We start from the raw sequence: 20,358 nt of genomic DNA on the forward strand, positions 1-20,358 counted from the left end.
GCATCCATGTGCTGTGACATTATGGGGAAGGGGTAATTTGACGATCAAGTCGATTTGTTTCTGCTCGATCTCGCGTTTGCCGTGTGTGATCACTGTTCCTAAGTAAATCACTTTTTCCTGTGAAATCTGGGCCTTCTTGGGGTTTACTTTGCAGCCAATTTGTTGTAGGAGTCCTAATAATTCAGCGAGAAGCAAAATGTGCTCTCCCTTTGTGTCCGTCTGTAAACGCAAATCATCTACATATTGGACCAGACAATCAGGTCGGGAAAATTTGGCTAATCCATTTGCCAACTGTCGGTGGAAAATGGAGGGGGAGTTGTGGAAGCCTTGTGAAAGGCACGTCCACGTATATTGCCGTCCCTGGAAGGTGAAAGCAAATTTATATTGGCACGCTTTATCCAATGGAATGGACCAAATGCCATTGCTAATGTCCAAAACCGAAAAATTTTTTGACTGGAGTCCCTGTTTGAGCATGGTGGCTATGGTGGGGGCTGCTACTGGTGTTTCTTTGTTTAGTTACCAATAATCGATAGTCAGTCGCCATGATCTATCAGGTTTCCTGACGAGCCAAATTGGAGCATTGTTCGTGGAGGCTACTGATTGAAGTACGCCTTGGTCAAGCAAACTCTGAATAACCTTTGAGATTTCTCCCTCTGCTTCTTGGGGAAAACAGTACTGCTTTTGGCGTTTGGGGTCGGGACCTGTAATGTTCACTAAGCCAGCGATCTTGCCACAGTCGTGCTTGTGCTGGGCAAAAGCTACTTTGTGTCGTTGCAAAACTTCCCTATCTTCGTTATTCTGACTAATGGCTCGGGGGTCGAAGCAGAAGTCTCCTACTGCGCTAATTCTATTTTCATAGTCTCCAACTGTGAGCATGGCGGGGGCTCGTGCTGCCTTTGCCATTCTACACACACATTTGTTACTGGGTCGAATGATAGATTGTGGGAGCTCATAAAATCAATACCTAAAATGTGTTCGGCTGTTTGGGATAGGTCGACTAGAACTACGGGATGTTTAGTCTTAATGTTCCCTATCTGAATCTCTACAGGGGCTGTGATGTGTCCCTGCTGTAAATGCCCTGTAAAACCGCTGAGAGTAATGGTGTCTGTGGTGGGCCACGTGTTTCGCTGAAAATTGTGGAGCAGTTTAGCATGGTGCGGGACCCTCCTGTGTCCCAAAGAAATTCTACGGGGTGTCCCCAGACTGTGCCAACCACTACTGGTCTTCCAGATTTGTCCCAAAGGATGTCGCAGGCCCAAGTTGGCGAGTCCGAACACCGTCTGTCGGTGCCTTTCATATCTGTGTTATCGGAACGGGCGCTAATACTATGGATTGGCTTGGCCCTATTCTTATTCAGGGTGCCTGTCTGCTGGTTTCGCTGCTGCTTCTGGGGCGCATTGCACTCTCGTGCGTAGTGTTCTAATTGGCCGCAATTATAACACTCTTGGGATTTAGTTTGCTGTGGGCTGTTTCTTCCCTCATTTACCCATGCATTCTGTTGCGTCCTAACGGATGCATGTTCGCATCTGCCTGCTCTTCCTCTACTCTACCATAAGCTGACTTACCTTGAACCGACCGTTCCCAAGTGCAGGACAATCTCTTTAAAACCCATTTCTCGTTGTGGGCCTCGCCTGAGGGTTCGTAATTTGTGCAAGCTCTCTGCCCTGCTTCTGTTGCATGAGAGACTAGGATGCGGGTCCATTTGGCTATATTGTCTGAGGTCAAATGGGTGCGGGCTAACTCTCCAAACACGGCTGTAAAATGAATCCACAAGCGTCCAGCAAATGCTATGGGGTGCTCTGTCTTTTTCTGCCTACATTTGTTTGGGCCTTCTACGGGTTCTCCTTTGTTGTTGCCGATCGCATCTAGGATCGCAGCATGCATTTCTTGGAGGGTGCCTCCTCCTACATTTTACATTGGGAAGGGCTGCCACGACTGAGGAGTCGAGGATCAGAACTGTGAGCTTCACTTGCTCTTTTTCATCCAGCCCGTACATGGTCGCCTGTTGTTTTACTCTTGCAAAGTAATGGTGGGCGTCCGATGTGGGTAGGAACGGTGTAATCTTGTTGCACGCATCCATTAATTGAGTGACGGCTAATGGGGTGGTGTATAGAAAATCTGGGTCTCCTTCTGTTGTGGCCCTGCGCTGTGTGGTGACAGGGTTCATAGGATTGTGTTCTGCCTGTGCAGTCGGGGGTTGAGGTGCTTTTCTCTTTTGTGGTTTGTCCTGTGTACATGTGCCATGTCCATATCTATGGGCAGTTTCATTTAACTCCTGCCAATCGGGGCCATTTTCTTGGTCTAATTGGGATCCAAACGCGTCCTGGAACCCATTTTGTACAGAAAGCAGAGATTGCAATTCTGCAATTTGCTTTCGGCATTTAGCGTGGTCCACCGAGCTCTGCCTTTGTTCTGTCGTGGAACTGTGGAGTGCTTGTATGGCTGCTTTTAAATCGTTACATTGTTTCTGTAACTGCTCAACTTGGTATTCCGTTTCCTCTCTTACCAACACCGCGCGTTGCATGTCTTGGTAGGCCTTCTCATATTGCGACTGAAAGCTGCTTAAATGGGCGAGACAAGATTGGTGTGCCCGTTTGACATCATCAATCTCCTTGTCCTTCGCCGCTAACTGCTCTCTCAGTTCCCTGTTTCTTTTCTCATACTCACTCACATCTCCTTCACTATTTTTGCACAGGGCTAAATCGCTGGCTTTGAAAGCAGATCAAGGCAGGTCAGCAGCACGGTTCAATTCCCGTACCAGCCTCCCCGAACAGGCGCCGGAATGTGGCAACTAGGGGCTTTTCACAGTAACTTCATTTGAAGCCTACTTGTGAGAATAAGCGCTTTTCATTTCATTTCATTTCATTTCATTTCTCTCTCCTCAATCTCTCTGCGGAGCGTCCTCACGACCTCTTCTGTGCCTCACAATTGTGCCAAGCAGGACACGATTGCCATTGGCTTGCAAGCTTTCCCTCAGCTCTTCCTATGGATCTCTGTCAGGTTCTCCCACCAAGTATGCCCTATACTTCCGGGACCGGTTTTATCATTCGCACAAAATTCACTCCAAAGGGGCCATCCTTTCCCTTTGAGATATTTTCTGATCGCTTCTTCCCATCCGGGACACTGTCCTACTCTACTGGTCGCTGCAACCTCGAATTCTTGGGGGTTCATAAGGCGTTCAATTGCCTTCATTGCCATTTCTATCCCTACCTCTGGGGCCTCTACCGAATTTGGAACAGGGGGTGATAAAGTAGTGATGTAATCACAGGTACGGCTTATGCTAATTTCCGGCCTACAAAACTCCCGACAGTTTTACGCAACAAAATCTCTCAGGTTTACCTTATATCCCTGTTAGTACGCATGCAAATAACACACTTCCGAATCTTGGTGGTTTGATCAGTATCGGTCTTACGCTTGTGGTTTTTCCGGTTTCCAATTGGATTCTAATTCAAATTTTGGGTTCTCTCGGAATGACGAGGCCACTTCGAGGTCGAGTCCCGTCAGAAGTCACCAGTAATGTTGCTCTGTTTCTCTGGTTATGAATGTAGCGGTCAATATGGTCGCCTTCCTTAATCCTAATTATGTTTGCTTTAGAGTCGCCAGGTATCTCTCGATACCGCCACAAGGTTCAAACCCGAACACTGATCAAAGAGCCAATACACCAGTTAGTTAGTTCAAAGTCAATACTATTTATTTACACACACAGTAATATCTACTCATGCACAAAGTACTACAAACTAAACTATCTCTAATGCTAATACCTATACTTAGCTTCGGGTGCCCACTCAGTCAGAGGAACAACGGCCGTTTTTCGGAACTGAGGTTGTTGGGTTCGAAGTAGTACAGGAGAACAGCTAAGGTCGTCCGTCTGGTAGCGAGCGTTGACCTTGGACTTACTTGCTTCTGGTGCAGCTGGTGGACGGGTCTCTCCGCTTCGACACCCAAATCCAAGACAGCGATTCTCTCGTGGGGGTTCCTTCTTATACCCAGAGGGGCTTCGCGTGCTTTTAGGCGGGCCTTAAACTTGGCCCCAATTAATTGGGTCGCTTCTCGATCACTGGTATTGATCTTGACCAATAAAGGGTTGGGTGCCCTGATGGCTGGGTGTGTCTTTTGTGGCCGTTGGCCTTGCTTTGTTTGTGCTTTCAGTTGGGGAACTGGCGCCGGGATGTCTGAAACAGTATCGGTTGCTTGAGTGTCTTTCCTTTGTTCCTGGAGATGGGCCATCGTTAATTGACCTATAGTTTCAATTCCGTCTGGGAGCTGTCTCTCCAATCTGCATACAGGCTCTGTTTTCCTAACATTGTCCACAGTTCACTACATTCTTTGCGAGTGTCCATTTTGTATTCTGGAAGTGGCCGTTCCAGATGGCTATCCATGTGGGTCCCTGACTAGTCCTAACTGGGTGCATGTTTGCTCCTATATCATCCTGATCTGTCTGTCGGTGTAGGGTTTGTTCCCATGCTCTAGAAAGCCGTTTCAATACCCAAACTTCATTGTGTGTGTGGTCTGTGGGGTTGCAGTTTACACAAGCCTTTTGACCTGCGTCTATGGCATGCGAGACTAAGGTGCGGGACCATTTAGTGGTGTCCTCCTCATTTAGGTGTGCGCGGCTCAATTGTCGGTAAACTGCCATAAAATCAATCCAAACGTGACCTGCAAATGTGGTTGGATGCTTTCCCTTCTTTTGCCTGCAGTGATTTAAAGCCTGGACTGGATCTCCTTTGTTATATCCGATTGCGTCTAAAATGGCCGCTTTCATTTCCTGTAGGGTTCCTCCTGCTACATTTTGGGGTTCAAGCAAAGCTGATCTTACGGCCTGGCTAAGGCCCATAACAATCAACTTGACTTCCTCTCTCTCAGCTAGGCCGTACATAACTTTTTGTTGGCGCACTTCCTCAAAGAAGCTGTGCGGGTCTGCGGTGGGCTGGAATGGACTAATTTTTGTGCAAGCCTCTCTCAACTGGGTTATGGATAGTGGGGTGGTGTAAACAATATCAGGCTTTACCTGACCAGATGACTTGTGCTGTGTGGTAACCGGATTCATGGAGTCAAATTGTGAGTGGGGCTGTGTGCTGCCTGTGCAGTCGGTGCTGCGGGTGTTTTCCTTTTTGGGGCGTTGGGGGCTCGATTTTGATTTCCCGTGTCCTCTACGTATCTTTGGGCACTTTCGTTTAATTCTTGCCAATCGGGAGCATCTTCCTCATCTAAATTCTGGCCAGAAACATACCTAAATCCATTCTGTACTGAAAGCAGTGACTGTAGTTTCTCTATCTGTTGTAGGCATTTCGCGTGGTCTACTGTACTCTGTTCTCTGTTCTTTCGTGGAGCAGTGGAGCGCTCGCAAAGCTGCTTTTAAATCCGTGCATTGACTCGTTAACTGAGCTACCTGCTGTTCTGTTTCTTCTCGTACCAAGACTGCAGGCTGTGTATCTTGGTAGGCTTTATCGTACTGGGTTTGAAAGCTGCTAAGGTGAACTAAACAAGTTTGGTGTGCCCGTTTGACATCAGCCATGTCCTTATCTTTAGCTGCTAACTGTTCCTGGAGTTGCTCAATAATCTTTTCGCTTTCACTATTATTTCCCTCATTCTTCTCATCTTGCTCATCTAACTGCCTGCGGAGCGTTTTCACGACCTCCTCTGTGCCTCACAACTGTGCCAAACAGGACACTATTGCCATCGGCTTTCGGACCTTTGCTACATTTTTCTTATGGACCTCAGTTAGGTTGTCCCACCAAGTTTGTCCGATGCTTCCTGGACCTGACTCATCATTTGCACAAAAATTGGACCAAAGGGGTCATCCTTTCCCCTTTAAATACTTCATCAACTCTTCCTCCCATATGGGGCATTGCTCTCCTCTGTTGGTCGCTGCGACCTTGGGTTCCTGCGGGTTCATTAAACGTTCCATCGCTTTAGTGGCCATTGCTTCTAATATCTCTTTTGCTCTACCTCTAATATCTCTTGCTCTACTTTTAACTTCTCTTTCCCCTACCTTTAATTTGGGACAGGGGAATAAGGCGGCGATTCGAACAGCGGGTATGGCCTAAGCTATTTTCCGGTTCACAATTCTCTCAACAGTTTTACACAATGCTAGCGAGTTTACCTTACTTTCCCTGTTAGGTACGCATGCCGGTTAGTACACACTTCCGAAATTCGGTTATTTGGTCGATATGGGGCTTGCACTTGCGGTTCTTTCTCTTTCACGCAATTGGATTTAAAGTTTGTGGGTTCTCTCGGAGTGACTTCTAATCGAGTCCCGTCAGAGTTCGCCAATAAATGTTTCCCTTTATGATATGATGTTATGTCCCAACAGCATCGCCAATACTGTGGGTGTTTCTATTCCTCTTACTGAACCACAAGGCTTTCCCATATATCAGTCAAATGACCACACAACCAGTTAGTCAGTTCAAGTTCAAAGATGGTTTATTTACACACAAGGGTTACTTTGACATGCAAGCACAATGCACTACAAGTTAAACTACACCTATAAACTACAATAACCTATACTTAACTTCAGGCGACCAGCACTGTGCAAGTGGATAAGGCCTTTATCTTGATCTCATGTGGCTGGTATGAAGAAGTGGCTCTGTCTCTGTTGGGCTCATCCGTCAGGTAGCGATCATTGGTCTTGAACTTGGCTGTCTGGTCGTTTTGCTGCAGTTGGGCTGGCACAGGCCGGATTCAAAGGAGGCTGGCACAGGCCGGTCCAAAAGAGGCAGAACACGGTAGCATAGTGGTCAGCACAGTTGCTTCACAGCAACAGGGTCCCATGTTCGATTCCCGGCTGGGTCACTGCCTGTGCGGAGTCTGCACGTTCTCCCTGTGTCTGCATAGGTTTCCTCCGGGTGCTCCGGTTTCCTCCCACAATCCAAAGATGTGCGTGTTAGGTGGATTGGCCGTGATAAATTGCCCTTAGTGTCCAAAAAATGTTAAATGGGGGTTACTGGGTTACGGGGATAGGATAGATACATGGACTTCAGTAGGGTGCTCTTTGTAAGGGCCGGTGCAGACTCGATGGGCCGAATTGCCTGCTTCTGCACTGTAAATTCTATGAACACATGGCTGTGTCCCTTTTCTATTCTTCTGAGTTTCGTGCTCTTTGGGGCGGTCCTTAATCTTGGACCCAATAACTCGACAGGGCTTTGATCGCTGCCTTCGATTTCGGCCAATAAAGGGGAGGGTGCCTTGGTAGCTGGGCGGGTCCTTAACGGTCATTGACCTTGGCAGTTTGGGCTCTCTGATTAAAGGGAGTAGTGCCGATCAGTCTGTGGCTGAATTGGTTTCTTGAGTGCAGCCCTATTGTTCTGGGGAAATGGTCCATTAGATTGCAAATGAGCGGGGGTTTCGATCAGGTCAAGCTACCTGTGTTTCAAATACACAGAAGTTCTGTATCTGTCTGAGTCCTGGGTTGGCCATAATTCCCATGGTCCTTTGTAGGTGGCCATCTCAGCTGTCTGCAGTGGATAATGGGGAACCTGTGGATGTGGTATATCTAAACTTGAAGAAAGCTTTTGGTATCATGTTTATATTTTCTGGTAGTTTCCTTCGCAGTTCATCTTAGCTCTTTTGATTTTATTTTTAGTAGCTTTTTGATAAACGGTCAACTGTTTATGATCTATATAAATGATATGCAAGCAGGGAATAGGTAGAACAGCAAAATTTGCGGTGATATTGAAATAGGTGGGAAAGTAGGCAGTGAAGAGGAGGTAAAGAGTTTACAGATGGGTATAGGTAGGCTGGGAGAATGGGCCAAAGTTTGGCAGGTGGAGTTTAATGCAGAAAAGTGTGATCTTATCCATCTTGGCCGAAAGAATAGAAAGGCAAGTGATTATCTTCAAGGGGCTGTTTAGCACAGGGCTAAATCGCTGGCTTTGAAAGCAGACCAAGGCTGGCCAGCAGCATGGTTCAATTCCCGTAACAGCCTCCCCGAACAGGCGCCGGAATGTGGCGATTAGGGGCTTTTCACAGTAACTTCATTTGAAGCCTACTTGTGACAATAAACGATTTTCGTTTCATTTAAACTGAATGGAAAACAGATTCAAAATACGTCTGGGCAGAGGGATCTGGGTGTCTTTGTTCATGAATCAAAGAAAGTCTGTATGCAGGTACAAAATAGTTTAAGAAAGGCAAATGGAATTTTAGCATTTATTGCAAAAGGACTGGAGTATAAAAGTAGGGAAGCATTTTTGCAATTGTATAAGGTGTTGGTGAGACCACATCTGGAGTATTCTGTCCAGTTTTGGTCTCCTTATTTTAGGAAGGATGTGGTGGCATTGGGGGCAGTTCGGAGGAGGTTCACCAGATTGATTCCGGGGATGAAGGGGTTGATGTGTGAGGAGAGATTAAACAGTTTGGACATACACTCGCTGGAGTTTAGAAGAATGAGAGGGGATCTGATCGAGGTGTATAAAATACTAAAAGGGATTGATGAAGTAAACGAGAACCAAAGGAGTCACAACTTCTCGCAGAGGGTGGTGAATTTGTGGAACTCGCTGCCCCACAGTGCGGTGGAATCTGAATCATTAAATGGTTTCAAGAGGGAGATAGATATATTTCTGATTTTAAAAATGGGTTAAAGGGATATGGGGAACAGTCAGGGAGGTGGATTTGAGATCAGGGAGAGATCAGCTATGATCTGTTTGAATGGTGGAGCAGGCTCGCAGGGCTGAATTGTCTACTTCTGCTCCTAATTCCTATGTTCCTATGTTTCTATGTTCTAAGTGGCTGATAGGATAACTGATAATAATGGGGCGAAGGAATGGACAGGAGGGCAGAGCACAGAATTACCCAAGAGCTGGGGGGCTGGAGGATGTTATAGGGCGGTAATAAGGAGCAGCAAGGGCAGAGAGGGATTTGAACATGTAGAATCATAAAATCATAGAATAGCACCAAAGGAGGCCATTTTGCCTGTTGTGTCTGTGCTGGCTATCTGCAAGAGCAACACAGCTAATTCCATTGTGCAATTGTTTCCCCTGAACACTGCAAACCATTGTCTTTTCAGATATGTTATGGGCCAGGGTTTAGAGAACCCCAAAGTGTATCATGGAGTTCACCTGACCCACAACTTTTACTAGATTGTGGTCTGGGGAGCACATGGCCCACTCTACAGGTGTGGTTCAGCAGAAACTGAAAAGTATTTTTTTAAGCAAAACAATATTTATTCTATGAATTCAAGTTAACCTTTTTAAAACATACAGTGAACATCTTGGCAACCATTAATTCAAGTACAACCCCCAAAGAATACAACACTAAGTAATCCTTTAAGCTTTCCTTTTAACATCCATAAGACTTAAAACACCTTTTACCAGAAGCACATCAGGTTAAAGTCACTACTGTTGTTAGTTTTAAATCACCAGGGTCGATTTACAATTTTTACATTACAGAGAGAGACTCTAATAGACCTTCTGGCTGTGACTGCAGCTATCGAGCTCTGAAAACGAAACTAAAACACACCCTGCAACAAACAGCCTAAAACGAAAGTAAAAAGCTGACAGACAGTCCAGCTCCACCCACTCTCTGACATCACTGCAGTAATAAACACCCATTTCTTAAAGGTACTCTCACTACAGATATTTATATACAAACCCATTTATAAACATCCATTTCTTAAAAGTACTCTCGCATGACATAATTATCCAATTCCCTGTGATTGAATCTTCCTCGATCACACTCAGGCAGTGTATTCCAGATCCTAACCACTCGTCCTGCAAAAAGGTTTTCCTTATCTCCCCGTTCCATCTAGTGCTGCTCCCCTTTAATCAGTGCACTCTGGTTCTCACCCCTTAAGTTAAAGGCTTTCTCTCTATCTGCTCTGTCCAGGTAGCTCGTGATTTTGAATGCCTCTGTTGAATCTCCTTTTAATCTTCTCTTCTCAAACAAGAACAGTTTCTCAGCTTTTTTGTGGGTGGCATGGTGACACAGTGTTTAGCACTGCTGCCTCACAGTTCCAGGGTCCCGGGTTGGAGTTTGGCCTTGGGTGACTGTCTGTGCAGAGTTTGCACGTTCTCCCCGTGTCTGAATGGGTTTCCTCCGGGTGCTCTGGTTTCCTCCCACAGTCCAAAGATGCGCAGGTTTGATGGATCAGCCATGCTAAGTTGCCCCTTAGTGTCCAAAGGTTAGGTGGGGTTATGGGGATATGGTGGGGAATGGGTCTAGGTGGGGTGCTCTTCCAGAGGGTCTGTGCAGGCTCGATGGGTTGAATAGCTTCTTTTTGTACTGTAGGGATTCTATGACTTTCCAATCAATCCATATAACTGAAGTCCCTCATCACTGGAACTATCCTTGTGAATAATTTTTGCATCTTCTCTAATGCCTTCACATCTGTTGTATTACCTTGCGTAACATATATATTATTCATTTGAACCAACCGAGTTGTTGAAATGAGCAGTAGACTTCTTGTAAAGATAAAGATATAAATAAATATTGTGAGTTCTTTTTACTGAATACTCAACTAGCACAATAAAGAAACAATTGTAGCGATAACTAATTAAATTATACAATACAATGCTTTGATAACTTATAACTTCTTCTCTCTCTAGCTTTCTCTACTCCTGATACACACTCACCACAGAAAGAGTGAAAAGGCTATTGATATAGGTCCTGACTGTGAGAAATTTAGTGTTCAATTGCCTGTACTATCACAATATATTACATATATTGATCATGTATATTGATATACAGAGATCCCTACAACATCCTTCCTAATGCGGGATGCCCTGAACTGGACAGGATACTCCAGTTGAGGTTGAACCAGGTTTATCGTAACCTCCTTGTTTTTTAAATGCTGGTTTATCATAATTTCTTTCCGAACACGAGGAACAGAATTTATAAATCGAGGCATTTGGGGACGGGGAGCCAGTCTGAGTTATAGAGCATACATAGAAATGTAGGAAATAGGAACAGGAGTAGGTCATTTGGCCCTATGAGCCTGCTCCACTATTCAACATGATTATGGCTGATCCTCTACCTCAACACCATTCTCCAGCCCTTTCCCCAGATCCCATGATAGCTCTAGAATCTGGAAACCTATTTCCTCCTTAAATACATTCAGTGATTTGACCTCCACAGCTGCTGTGATAGAGAATTCCACAGGTTCATCACACTCTGAGTGAAGAAGATTCCCGTCATCTCAGCTCTAAATGACCTACCCTGTATCCTGAGACTGTGACCCCTTGTCCTACACCATCCCCAGCCAGAGGAAACAACATCCCTGCATCCTGTCTCTCCGGCCCTGTCAGAATTCTATACGTTTCAATTAGATCCCTTCTCATTCTTCCAAATTCCAGTGAATGCAGGCCCAGTTAACCAAATCTCCCCTCATACGACTATCCTGCCAGCCCATGCAGGCGTGGGTGAATGGGACTCATGTAACTTTGAATATTTAAGATCTAACTACAGAATATGCGAGCCTCAGATTCTTTTTGTTTAAAACTTTCCAATTAAGGGGCAATTTAGCGTGGCCAATCCACCTACGCTGCACATCTTTGGGTTGTGGGGGTGAGACCCACCTAGACACGGGGAGAATGTGCAAACGCCAAACGGACAGTGACCTGAGGCCGGGATCGAACCCGGATCCTTAGTGCCGTGGGGTTGCAGTGCTAACCACTGTGCCACCGTGTTGTCTGACTTATGTGATTCTAATACCATCATGTCTTTGTAAATATAAATACAAATGATGTATCTCTTTATTATAAATAATGTTTCTGTTTGTAAATGTTGACAACTCCAAAGGAAGGGGGATGTGGTGATATGTCAGTGAATGATATTGTACATAGTTAGGAATGCGACTTCCAACCAGCTGGGGGCGTCAGACTTTGGTTACGTGACTTGGACACTCAACAGTTGGTTACAGGACGTACAACAGACCAGTCGCACTTAGAGTAGCTCCCAAGTAACTTTGTCTATAAATGTATATTTCTGTCAGTTATCCTTCCAAATGTTTGACAATAAATCATTGTGCTAGTTGAACACATATATGTTCTGTGTGTATCCTTATGAATGCCAGCACCACAGAACACAACAGGGGTGAGATCCACGCAGACAAGGGTAGAATGTCCAAACTCCACACGGACAGTGATCCGGGGCCGGGATCGATCCTGGATCCTCAGCGCCGTGGGGCAGCAGTATTCGCCACTGCGCCACCGTACCACTTTTTGAGCATTCGTTTCAAGCTCCTTCCTTGGATGAGAATCTCTGCAGGTAACAGAACTTCACGATGCTGACCCTCTGCTCTCAGTCTTCAGCTGAACAATTCATGCAAAGAAATCTGGCAATGAGAGACACCTCTACCTTAATTGTTGCCTTTGTCAGCTATTAAAGCTTTGTTCAGCTTTAATAGCTGACAAAGAGCTGAACAGTAGCTGAAGCACCTACTTATTGCAGTGGGTTTTTTCAGTTCAGCAGAATTGATTCTATCTCCACGTAAAACTTTTGCAACCTCTGAAAAAAATTAAAAAGCCCACTATCCTAACGAGGGTTCTTGCGTCAAGATCTCTCCGACCAACCAAACTATTATTGCCAGCAGAAAATCATTTCCATTCCAATCCCACACACAACTTTATCTCACCAATAAAAGATAAGGTTTACAAGGTCCCAGGGCCACCTAGGACATTAGAAACCTTGCCTGAAACTTTTATTCATGAGGTAATCAAAAGATGAAGTGGCTGCACCAGCCGCTCTATGTCGGATGCACAGTTTCAGATCTCCTGTGCACGTTTTACGGACAGAATCAACTTAAAAATAATCCACATTAAAGGCAACCCATTTTGGATTCAAAATATTTTTAAACGGGGCTCACATTGGCTCCACTGTGTAAACAGCCGTCGGCTTTTTCATGCAAAGAGATTTGACTTCTTAAAAATTCTAATTTCTATCCCACTTCCTTGCCTGAGGTTGTTAACTTTAATTGTGGGACAGTTCAGGGGCACTAATACTTTTCTTCCAATATTGTGTCTCCACTCCCACAATTTTCAGTCAGCATTTCAGAACAGGTCACAAAAATCTTCTTGTTCAAGTGAACCATTCACTCACTCTGGGACTGGGTGGGACAGTGAGTCAGACACTGTCCTTTCACACTCTGGGACCGGGTGGGACAGTGGGTCAGACACTGTCCTTTCACACAGTGGGACTGGGTGGGACAGTGGGTGAGACACTGTCCTTTCACACTCTGGGACTGGGTGGGACAGTGGGTCAGACACTGTCCTTTCACACTCTGGGACTGGGTGGGACAGTGGGTCAGACAGTGTCCTTTCACACTCTGGGATTGGGTGGGACAGTGGGTCAGACAGTGTCCTTTCACACTCTGGGACTGGGTGGGACAGTGGGTCAGACATTGTCCTTTCACACTCTGGGACTGGGTGGGACAGTGAGTCAGACACTGTCCTTTCACACTCTGGGACTGGGTGGGAGAGTGGGTCAGACACTGTCCTTTCACACTCTGGGACTGGGCGGGACAGTGGGTCAGACACTGTCCTTTCACACTCTGGGACTGGGTGGGACAGTGAGTCAGACACTGTCCTTTCAAACTCTGGGACAGGGTGGGACAGTGGGTCAGACACTGTCCTTTCACTCTCTGGGACTGGGTGGGTCAGTGGGTCAGACACTGTCCTTTCACACAGTGGGACTGGGTGGGACAGTGGGTGAGACACTGTCCTTTCACACTCTGGGACTGGGTGGGACAGTGAGTCAGACACTGTCCTTTCACACTCTGGGACTGGGTGGGACAGTGGATCCGACACTGTCCTTTCACACTCTGGGACTGGGTGGGACAGTGGGTCAGACACTGTCCTTTCACACTCTGGGACTGGGTGGGACAGTGGGTCAGACACTGTCCTTTCACACTCTGGGACTGGGTGGGACAGTGGGTCAGACACTGTCCTTTCTCACTCTGGGACTGGGTGGGACAGTGGGTCGGACACTGTCCTTTCACACTCTGGGACTGGGTGGGACAGTGGGTCAGACACTGTCCTTTCATACTCTGGGACCGGGTAGGGCAGTGGGTCAGACACTGTCCTTTCACACTCTGGGACCGGGTGGGGCAGTGGGTCAGACACTGTCCTTTCACACTCTGGGACCGGGTGGGACAGTGGGTCAGACACTGTCCTTTCTCACTCTGGGACTGGGTGGGACAGTGGGTCAGACACTGTCCTTTCACACAGTGGGACTGGGTGGGACAGTGGGTGAGACACTGTCCTTTCACACTCTGGGACTGGGTGGGACAGTGGGTCAGACACTGTCCTTTCACACTCTGGGACTGGGTGGGACAGTGGGTCAGACATTGTCCTTTCACACTCTGGGACTGGGTGGGACAGTGAGTCAGACACTGTCCTTTCACACTCTGGGACTGGGTGGGACAGTGGGTCAGACACTGTCCTTTCACACTCTGGGACTGGGTGGGACAGTGAGTCAGACACTGTCCTTTCACACTCTGGGACTGGGTGGGACAGTGGGTCAGACACTGTCCTTTCACTCTCTGGGACTGGGTGGGTCAGTGGGTCAGACACTGTCCTTTCACACTCTGGGACTGGGTGGGACAGTGGGTCAGACACTGTCCTTTCACACCCTGGGACTGGGTGGGACAGTGAGTCAGACACTGTCCTTTCACACTCTGGGACCGGATGGGACAGTGGGTCAGACACTGTCCTTTCACACAGTGGGACTGGGTGGGACAGTGGGTGAGACACTGTCCTTTCACACTCTGGGACTGGGTGGGACAGTGGGTCAGACACTGTCCTTTCACACTCTGGGACTGGGTGGGACAGTGGGTCAGACAGTGTCCTTTCACACTCTGGGACTGGGTGGGACAGTGGGTCAGACAGTGTCCTTTCACACTCTGGGACTGGGTGGGACAGTGGGTCAGACATTGTCCTTTCACACTCTGGGACTGGGTGGGACAGTGAGTCAGACACTGTCCTTTCACACTCTGGGACTGGGTGGGACAGTGGGTCAGACACTGCCCTTTCACACTCTGGGACTGGGCGGGACAGTGGGTCAGACACTGTCCTTTCACACTCTGGGACTGGGTGGGACAGTGAGTCAGACACTGTCCTTTCAAACTCTGGGACAGGGTGGGACAGTGGGTCAGACACTGTCCATTCACTCTCTGGGACTGGGTGGGTCAGTGGGTCAGACACTGTCCTTTCACACAGTGGGACTGGGTGGGACAGTGGGTGAGACACTGTCCTTTCACACTCTGGGACTGGGTGGGACAGTGAGTCAGACACTGTCCTTTCACACTCTGGGACTGGGTGGGACAGTGGATCCGACACTGTCCTTTCACACTCTGGGACTGGGTGGGACAGTGGGTGAGACACTGTCCTTTCACACTCTGGGACTGGGTGGGACAGTGGGTCAGACACTGTCCTTTCACACTCTGGGACTGGGTGGGACAGTGGGTCAGACACTGTCCTTTCTCACTCTGGGACTGGGTGGGACAGTGGGTCGGACACTGTCCTTTCACACTCTGGGACTGGGTGGGACAGTGGGTCAGACACTGTCCTTTCATACTCTGGGACCGGGTGGGGCAGTGGGTCAGACACTGTCCTTTCACACTCTGGGACCGGGTGGGGCAGTGGGTCAGACACTGTCCTTTCACACTCTGGGACCGGGTGGGACAGTGGGTCAGACACTGTCCTTTCTCACTCTGGGACTGGGTGGGACAGTGGGTCAGACACTGTCCTTTCACACAGTGGGACTGGGTGGGACAGTGGGTGAGACACAGTCCTTTCACACTCTGGGACTGGGTGGGACAGTGGGTCAGACACTGTCCTTTCACACTCTGGGACTGGGTGGGACAGTGGGTCAGACATTGTCCTTTCACACTCTGGGACTGGGTGGGACAGTGGGTCAGACAGTGTCCTTTCACACTCTGGGACTGGGTGGGACAGTGGGTCAGACAGTGTCCTTTCACACTCTGGGACTGGGTGGGACAGTGGGTCAGACATTGTCCTTTCACACTCTGGGACTGGGTGGGACAGTGAGTCAGACACTGTCCTTTCACACTCTGGGACTGGGTGGGACAGTGGGTCAGACACTGTCCTTTCACACTCTGGGACTGGGCGGGACAGTGGGTCAGACACTGTCCTTTCACACTCTGGGACTGGGTGGGACAGTGAGTCAGACACTGTCCTTTCAAACTCTGGGACAGGGTGGGACAGTGGGTCAGACACTGTCCTTTCACTCTCTGGGACTGGGTGGGTCAGTGGGTCAGACACTGTCCTTTCACACAGTGGGACTGGGTGGGACAGTGGGTGAGACACTGTCCTTTCACACTCTGGGACTGGGTGGGACAGTGAGTCAGACACTGTCCTTTCACACTCTGGGACTGGGTGGGACAGTGGATCCGACACTGTCCTTTCACACTCTGGGACTGGGTGGGACAGTGGGTGAGACACTGTCCTTTCACACTCTGGGACTGGGTGGGACAGTGGGTCAGACACTGTCCTTTCACACTCTGGGACTGGGTGGGACAGTGGGTCAGACACTGTCCTTTCTCACTCTGGGACTGGGTGGGACAGTGGGTCAGACACTGTCCTTTCACACTCTGGGACTGGGTGGGACAGTGGGTGAGACACTGTCCTTTCACACTCTGGGACTGGGTGGGACAGTGGGTCAGACACTGTCCTTTCACACTCTGGGACTGGGTGGGACAGTGGGTCAGACACTGTCCTTTCATACTCTGGGACCGGGTGGGGCAGTGGGTCAGACACTGTCCTTTCACACTCTGGGACCGGGTGGGGCAGTGGGTCAGACACTGTCCTTTTACACTCTGGGACCGGGTGGGACAGTGGGTCAGACAATGTCCTTTCTCACTCTGGGACTGGGTGGGACAGTGGGTCAGACACTGTCCTTTCACACAGTGGGACTGGGTGGGACAGTGGGTGAGACACTGTCCTTTCACACTCTGGGACTGGGTGGGACAGTGGGTCAGACACTGTCCTTTCACACTCTGGGACTGGGTGGGACAGTGGGTCAGACATTGTCCTTTCACACTCTGGGACTGGGTGGGACAGTGAGTCAGACACTGTCCTTTCACACTCTGGGACTGGGTGGGACAGTGGGTCAGACACTGTCCTTTCACACTCTGGGACTGGGTGGGACAGTGAGTCAGACACTGTCCTTTCACACTCTGGGACTGGGTGGGACGGTGGGTCAGACACTGTCCTTTCACTCTCTGGGACTGGGTGGGTCAGTGGGTCAGACACTGTCCTTTCACACTCTGGGACTGGGTGGGACAGTGGGTCAGACACTGTCCTTTCACACTCTGGGACTGGGTGGGACAGTGAGTCAGACACTGTCCTTTCACACTCTGGGACCGGATGGGACAGTGGGTCAGACACTGTCCTTTCACACAGTGGGACTGGGTGGGACAGTGGGTGAGACACTGTCCTTTCACACTCTGGGACTGGGTGGGACAGTGGGTCAGACACTGTCCTTTCACACTCTGGGACTGGGTGGGACAGTGGGTCAGACAGTGTCCTTTCACACTCTGGGACTGGGTGGGACAGTGGGTCAGACAGTGTCCTTTCACACTCTGGGACTGGGTGGGACAGTGGGTCAGACATTGTCCTTTCACACTCTGGGACTGGGTGGGACAGTGAGTCAGACACTGTCCTTTCACACTCTGGGACTGGGTGGGACAGTGGGTCAGACACTGTCCTTTCACACTCTGGGACTGGGCGGGACAGTGGGTCAGACACTGTCCTTTCACACTCTGGGACTGGGTGGGACAGTGAGTCAGACACTGTCCTTTCAAACTCTGGGACAGGGTGGGACAGTGGGTCAGACACTGTCCTTTCACTCTCTGGGACTGGGTGGGTCAGTGGGTCAGACACTGTCCTTTCACACAGTGGGACTGGGTGGGACAGTGGGTGAGACACTGTCCTTTCACACTCTGGGACTGGGTGGGACAGTGAGTCAGACACTGTCCTTTCACACTCTGGGACTGGGTGGGACAGTGGATCCGACACTGTCCTTTCACACTCTGGGACTGGGTGGGACAGTGGGTGAGACACTGTCCTTTCACACTCTGGGACTGGGTGGGACAGTGGGTCAGACACTGTCCTTTCACACTCTGGGACTGGGTGGGACAGTGGGTCAGACACTGTCCTTTCTCACTCTGGGACTGGGTGGGACAGTGGGTCGGACACTGTCCTTTCACACTCTGGGACTGGGTGGGACAGTGGGTCAGACACTGTCCTTTCATACTCTGGGACCGGGTGGGGCAGTGGGTCAGACACTGTCCTTTCACACTCTGGGACCGGGTGGGGCAGTGGTCAGACACTGTCCTTTCACACTCTGGGACCGGGTGGGACAGTGGGTCAGACACTGTCCTTTCTCACTCTGGGACTGGGTGGGACAGTGGGTCAGACACTGTCCTTTCACACAGTGGGACTGGGTGGGACAGTGGGTGAGACACTGTCCTTTCACACTCTGGGACTGGGTGGGACAGTGGGTCAGACACTGTCCTTTCACACTCTGGGACTGGGTGGGACAGTGGGTCAGACACTGTTCTTTCACACTCTGGGACTGGGTGGGACAGTGGGTCAGGCACTGTCCTTTCACACTCTGGGACTGGGTGGGACAGTGGGTCAGACACTGTCCTTTCACACTCTGGGACTGGGTGGGACAGTGGGTCAGACATTGTCCTTTCACACTCTGGGACTGGGTGGGACAGTGAGTCAGACACTGTCCTTTCACACTCTGGGACTGGGTGGGACAGTGGGTCAGACACTGTCCTTTCACACTCTGGGACTGGGTGGGACAGTGAGTCAGACACTGTCCTTTCACACTCTGGGACTGGGTGGGACAGTGGGTCAGACACTGTCCTTTCACTCTCTGGGACTGGGTGGGTCAGTGGGTCAGACACTGTCCTTTCACACTCTGGGACTGGGTGGGACAGTGGGTCAGACATTGTCCTTTCACACTCTGGGACTGGGTGGGACAGTGAGTCAGACACTGTCCTTTCACACTCTGGGATTGGGTGGGACAGTGGGTCCGACACTGTCCTTTCACACTCTGGGACTGGGTGGGACAGTGTGTCAGATACTGTCCTTTCTCACTCTGGGACTGGGTGGGACAGTGGGTCGGACACTGTCCTTTCACACTCTGGGACTGGGTGGGACAGTGGGTCAGACACTGTCCTTTCACTCTGGGTCTGGGTGGGGCAGTGGGTCAGACACTGTCCTTTCTCACTCTGGGACTGGGTGGGACAGTGGGCCAGACGCTGTCCTTTCTCACTCTGGGACTGGGTGGGGCAGTGGGTCAGACACTGTCCTTTCACACTCTGGGACTGGGTGGGACAGTGGGCCAGACGCTGTCCTTTCTCACTCTGGGACTGGGTGGGGCAGTGGGTCAGACACTGTCCTTTCACACTCTGGGACTGGGTGGGACAGTGGGTCAGACACTGTCCTTTCACACTCTGGGACTGGGTGGGACAGTGGGTCAGACACTGTCCTTTCACACTCTGGGACTGGGTGGGACAGAGCGTCAGACACTGTCCTTTCACTCTCTGGGACTGGGTAGGACAGTGGGGCAGACACTGTCCTTTCACACTGGGACTGGGTGGGACAGTGGGTCAGACACTGTCCTTTCACACTCTGGGACTGGGTGGGATAGTGGGTCAGACACTGTCCTTTCACTCTCTGGGACTGGGTGGGACAGTGGGTCAGACACTGTCCTTTCACACTCTGGGACTGGGTGGGACAGATGGTGAGACACTGTCCTTTCACACTCTGGGACTGGGTGGGATAGTGGGTCAGACACTGTCCTTTCACTCTCTGGGGCTGGGTGGGACAGTGGGTCAGACACTGTCCTTTCACACTCTGGGACTGGGTGGGACAGTGGGTCAGACACTGTCCTTTCACTCTCTGGGACTGGGTGGGACAGTGAGTCAGACACTGTCCTTTCACACTCTGGGACTGGGTGGGATAGTGGGTCAGACACTGTCCTTTCACACTCTGGGACCGGGTGGGGCTGTGGGTCAGACACTGTCCTTTCACACTCTGGGACCGGGTGGGACAGTGGGTCAGACACTGTCCTTTCTCACTCTGGGACCGGGTGGGACAGTGGGTCAGACACTGTCCTTTCACACAGTGGGACTGGGTGGGACAGTGGGTGAGACACTGTCCTTTCACACTCTGGGACTGGGTGGGACAGTGGGTCAGACACTGTCCTTTCACACTCTGGGACTGGGTGGGACAGTGGGTCAGACATTGTCCTTTCACACTCTGGGACTGGGTGGGACAGTGAGTCAGACACTGTCCTTTCACACTCTGGGACTGGGTGGGACAGTGGGTCAGACACTGTCCTTTCACACTCTGGGACTGGGCGGGACAGTGGGTCAGACACTGTCCTTTCACA

This window comes from Scyliorhinus torazame, chromosome 14 (genome assembly GCF_047496885.1).
Source record: "Scyliorhinus torazame isolate Kashiwa2021f chromosome 14, sScyTor2.1, whole genome shotgun sequence".
NCBI lineage: Eukaryota > Metazoa > Chordata > Chondrichthyes > Carcharhiniformes > Scyliorhinidae > Scyliorhinus > Scyliorhinus torazame.